The sequence below is a fragment of the Betta splendens genome, chromosome 2 (genome assembly GCF_900634795.4).
Source record: "Betta splendens chromosome 2, fBetSpl5.4, whole genome shotgun sequence".
Taxonomy (NCBI): Eukaryota; Metazoa; Chordata; class Actinopteri; order Anabantiformes; family Osphronemidae; genus Betta; species Betta splendens.
This window is the reverse complement of record NC_040882.2, coordinates 14436039-14441759: the sequence shown is the minus strand read 5'-3', so window position 1 is coordinate 14441759 and position 5721 is coordinate 14436039. Positions and strand designations below refer to the sequence as shown.

Genomic DNA, 5721 nt, shown 5'->3' with positions numbered 1-5721 from the left:
AGATAAAACCCAGAGTGGAGTTGGAAAAGCCCAGCAGAATAGAAAAGAAGCTGAAGGTATTATAGATGACATCTAAATTATGTTTAGCCTAGTTTTTGTTTCAATGTTGTCTTTCGTCTTGTGGCCTAATGGTGATGCCACACAACCTTTACTGGAGCAGGAGAAAGGCAGCACATGTAACATCACAAATACTTTCCCACACTGTTTACACTATAGAGAAGCCTCATTATTATGAACACGTTGGTGTCTCCGTAAATGACTGCTGCATGAAAATGCTTTTCCACACTGTTCACACGAGTGAGGCTTCTCTCCTGTGTGAGAACGTTGGTGAATCAGTATTTGACTGCGTTGAGAGAATGCTTTTCCACATTGTTCACAAATATGAGGCTTCTCTCCCGTGTGAACACGTCGGTGAATCAGTAAATTACTGCTGCATGAAAATGCTTTTCCACACTGTTCACACGAGTAAGGCTTCTCTCCAGTGTGAAAACGTTTGTGTATCACTAAGCTATAGCGATGAGAGAATGCTTTTCCACACTGTTCACAAGAATAAGGTTTCTCGCCAGTGTGAACACGTTGGTGTGTCAGTAAATTTCTGTGTTGAGCGAATGCTTTTCCACACTGTTCACAAATATGAGGCTTCTCTCCGGTGTGAACAAGTTTGTGTCTCATTAAATCAGGTCTGTGACCGAATGCTTTTCCACATTGTTCACAAATATGAGGCTTCTCTCCGGTGTGAACGCGTCGGTGACTCAGTAATTGACTGCGCTGAGAGAATGCTTTTCCACATTGTTCACAAATATAAGGCTTCTCTCCCGTGTGAACAAGTTTGTGTCTCATTAAATCAGGTCTGTGACCGAATGCTTTTCCACACTGTTCACATGAGTAAGGTTTCTCTCCTGTGTGAGCACGTTGGTGAATCAGTAATTGACTGCGTTGAGCGAATGCTTTTCCACATTGTTCACATGAGTAAGGCTTCTCTCCCGTGTGTGCACGTCGGTGATTCAGTAAATGACTGCTGTCAGAGAATGCTTTTCCACACTGTTCACATGAGTAAGGTTTCTCTTCCGTGTGAACACGTTGGTGAATCAGTAATTGACTGCGTCGAGAGAATGCTTTTCCACATTGTTCACAAATATGAGGTTTCTCTCCGGTGTGAACACGTCGGTGACTCAGTAAATGACTGCGCTGAGAGAATGCTTTTCCACATTGTTCACAAATATAAGGCTTCTCTCCCGTGTGAACAAGTTTGTGTCTCATTAAATCAGGTCTGTGACCGAATGCTTTTCCACATTGTTCACATGAGTGAGGTTTTTCTCCAGAGTGAACACGTTGGTGAATCCGTAAATGACTGCATTGAGAGAATGCTTTTCCACACTGATCACATGAGTATGGTTTCTCTCCAGTGTGAACACGATTGTGGATTGTCAACGTACTTGACCTTTTAAATGCTGCTCCACATTCGCTGCAGGTGTATGGTCTTTCTTCTGCATGAACTTGCTGATGACGCTTTAGGTTACTTCTTGCAGTAAATGTTTTGCCACACTGGTCACATGAATATGGTTTCTCTCCCGTGTGAACACGTTGGTGAAGCAGTAACTGTCTGCTGCAGGAGAATGCTTTTCCACATTGTTCACATGAGTGAGGTTTTTCTCCAGTGTGAACACGATTGTGGAACGTCAGCGTACTTGACCTTTTAAATGCTGCTCCACATTCAGTGCAGGTGTATGGTCTTTCCCCTGCATGAACTTGCTGATGACTTTTTAGGTTACCTCTTGCAGTAAATTGCTGACAAAGATACTGCCTTGAGTATCGTCTTCCTCTTTGTTTCTACGGTGACAAATATACAAAAGAAAAATTAAGCTCACGATCGCACCAGAAAACTTCAACACCAAAAGATTGAAAGGTCTCTGAGAAACTCTGTTGCTTCTTATTGTACTACTACTACTACTACTGTAAATCCACTATAGTAGCAGTAGTAGATAGTAGTAGTAGGAGTATTGTGAGATTAAGCCTCACAGTAAATTTTATTATAAAAAGTTTTCTTTCATAAAAATTCCAATTACTTTGTCACACACTTTCTGGGTCTTTCTGCTTTGTTTACATTGACTTGGAGGGAGCTGCTGTTGTCCGTTCCCTGATGACAGGCCTTTTTGTCTCAACTCCTTTAAAGTGGCTATTGTTTTGGCTTTTGTTGATGTAAGAATAAGTAAGTTACAATCACTTTTGGCAAACTTTTTTTATTCAAGAATCTACTCATCAGCTCTGTCTATATGACTCGGACAGCAATTCTATCACATACGAGTGCTTCCTTAAAAATAAAGAGCTGTAACATAACACTGGCAGTAAGAGCCCACTGAAAAGTCTCAACGCTAATGCATACCAATGACTACAGGCAAACACAACAGGCAAGATTCAACAGCCTTCAATCGGATCTAATGTAAACATCTTGGCTGTGTTCGGCAGCATGAAGCTCGTAAATTGGTAAAAATCCACAAATTAGCCGCACCGTTGCAGATGCAGGGTTTACCGTAATGGAAAAAAGTAGAATCTTATAGTCCAGGAATTATGCTAAATGTTTACTATGTTGTGTTGCTTGTTGCTCTTATTTGTAATTATTTGGAATAAAATATTCTAGCCAACACAGAAAAAGTGAGACAAGAAGAGGTCAAGAAGGACAAAACATAGTCATGAAAACTCAGACTATGGAGTCAAATTAGGGTCACACTAGATTTATGCGTACGTAAACCTATCTGTGTGTGCGTATCCAGATTTATACCTGTAGACTTAGTGGGGCTGTACCACTCTTACACATATTAATTGCAGCATTGAAATTACACGCTAATGGTGGCTAAATAGACAAGTAAAATTAACGTGACCCTAATTTGCCTCCATGCTCTGATTGGCTAATGAACAAGGATGTTGTCGCAGTCCTTTGACTGGACTGGGAAATAGAAAAACAGGTTAGAAGTTGGAAAAAGGTCCAACAATACCGTTTTCTGTACTTCCATGGTTGTTCAAGGAAGCAGGTGGATCTCAACCTGTTAAAGAAAAGGCAAGAGGACGACAGTGAAGCTGATGAAGTAACAAAATAAATTAGTACAAATTAGGTTGATTACATAAAAGTATATACAGATACTTCAAAATCACCCGCTTCGGATGTTATCATCCGTAACATATGGGCTGATCAGTACTTATCAGCCCATTCGTATGGGCCAGCAGGTACCTACTCTACCTACTTCCTAACAGCTAGCAGCTAGCTAAGTTGCTACGTTCAGCAGCTTTGGATACTTTTGTGGTTAAGGTTAGGGTTAGATAACTTGTGGGGGTTTCAGGTTACAGTTAGCTAACACAATACAGCTAGCTAGTTGCTAAGTTATGCTTGCTAATATAATCAAAATCAAACACTTTGATCCTCCCGTCTGAACAACAACCGCTCAACAGTGCCCCTACTCATTCTGTCGGTCCGAGCAGTGATCTACCTTACGAATCAATGACGGCAACGTATGGGCTGATAACCACCAATAATGAACCACTGAATGGCGTCCACAGCTGCTCTCAAAATCAATAAATGTAGATTTGGTGTTATCCCTGGGTCACTGAAACACGAAGCATTTAAATGACTACATCAGTACACATCTTTACAAAGCAATAGTGGAGGGAAGTATAATATGAGGAGCCAATATTATTTTTGCCATACTGTCTTACTAATGTCGTTGCTTTACATTAGATATAGATTTTATATTAAGTCAGCAAAGACATTTTTGTGTTCTGCTTTTAATTTGAAAAATAATTATAAAGTATCGAAATACTTGTTTGTATCTCTACCAAAATGTTGGTATAGCGGCAACACTAAAAGCAGATTTTCAGCATAACATAAGGCTGCTTTGAATAATGATATATTTGTTTATTTTTCGAATCATATTCATATGGTCTGAAAATAATAACCTTGCATTTCAGCACCACTCCAATTTATTAGCTTAAGTACGTAAATAACTAGTCATCAACGTGAACAATTTACAGAACACTGCCAAAACTATAATAACAAAATAAAAGTATGAAAGCATTAAATGATTCTAGAAAACTTTGTTTTGGCAGATTCTAAACATTTTAACTGTAAATATTTATGTGAAGTGTGAATTCGTTTCAGCTTGCTTTTTGGTGGGGATTACAATTTATCAATCAGATTTGATTAAAAAAAGGTCAAGAGAAAAACTCGTGTTAGAAGTTGTGACGTTTAAAAGAACCAACGAAGTTTAGAACAGAGAGAAAACCCAATAAAATAACCACAGATCAAAACCAACGGCTCTGATGAGTCACCACGAGGCTGCAGTCAAAGACCGTGTCGAAAAATAAAACATACAGGGCTTTCACTGTCCACTTTCATAATTTCCTATTTCTGAGCTCAGACGTAAAGCCTTTCTACTACTGACCCGGCCGATTCCTCCGTTCGTTGCGTTGATTGCTGTTCGGTCCCGGTTTTGGCCCTTCGTCCTCCGTGTTGCTTTCCGTCGCCGTCGTCCGTCGTCGTGTCGAGCTCACGGTCTATCGCTCCCGTCTCGTCCCGGTGATCAGCTGATCACAGCGTTTTTTGTTTTTGGCGACGGATTCCTTTCCCGGTGGAGCTGTAGTGGGAGCAGGTTCTGTTCCAGTCTGTCTCCCTCTGAGCAGAGAACCAGGTCCTGTGGAGGTCGAAGGACCTTGATTTGCCAGAGAAAACAGAGGAGACGTCAGGTGGCGCGCTTTTATGACGTGGGGCTTTCGCTCCGCCCACTGGTGTCGCATACGCTCGCTGGAGGTCTCATGTGAAACGGGACCCTGGTGTCCCAGCGGGACTGTGAGTGTTTGTGGCCCTTTGTTCTTCTAACACAGGAAATTCCGTGTTCTGGAATAAGCTATCTGGGAGTTTAGTTAACTACATTTTAGTGTCAATGTGTGACCACTGAATAAACTCCTTTCGTGGTAAAAACTTTGTCATAAGGTGTCAAGTTTAGCTAGAGTCAAATTAAAAATAATTCTTTATTAGTGTTAACTAAAAATATATGTGATAATATGTGAAAGTGGTTACAGCTCACTTACTTGTTTACTATAAATGTCTCATATTTATCTAATAAAATGCATTTTTTTCATTCACTCTTTATTTGTAATTATAGTTATACCCTGTATAAGGGAGCTGCTATTTTGGAAGATAACGTACAAAAAACAGGTACAATTTAAATTTAGTTTAAATTAGATATTTAATTTGATTTTACGTTTAAGTAACTATTAACTAACTAAGTAACTAACTCTCAGCTCATTAAATTGAACGTGCAGTGTGTAACAGCATATTACTTTTATCACCAGACGACCTGCGTCTGGCCAATGACTTGAATGATTTCTACTGCTGCTTTGATAAACAATGGGACACCCTCCCTTCCCAGCCATTGTCCAGCAACAGGCCTCCCCCCACAGCCCCACCTGATCCACCCACACAGCTTCACACCTCAGTGTCCCCCACCCCCCTCACACCTCTGTCCATCAAAGAGGGAGATGTGACCAGACGTGGCTGAACCTCTACAAAACTGCAGGCCCGGATTCTGTCTCCCCCTCCACCCTGAAGCACTGTAACAACCAGCTGTCTCCAGTGTTCACAGACATTTTTAACACCTCACTGGAGACGTGTCATGTGCCAGTCTGCTTCAAATCTTGAAGAAGAATCTTGTGAACAAAAAAAGAAAAGTA

General features: G+C 40.7%; 1 pseudogene; it reads right to left on the bottom strand.

Moving 5' to 3' along the window:
- Positions 1-309: 309 nt before the first annotated feature.
- Positions 310-5176, bottom strand: LOC114851046 (zinc finger protein 271-like; annotated as a pseudogene).
- Positions 5177-5721: the final 545 nt, after the last annotated feature.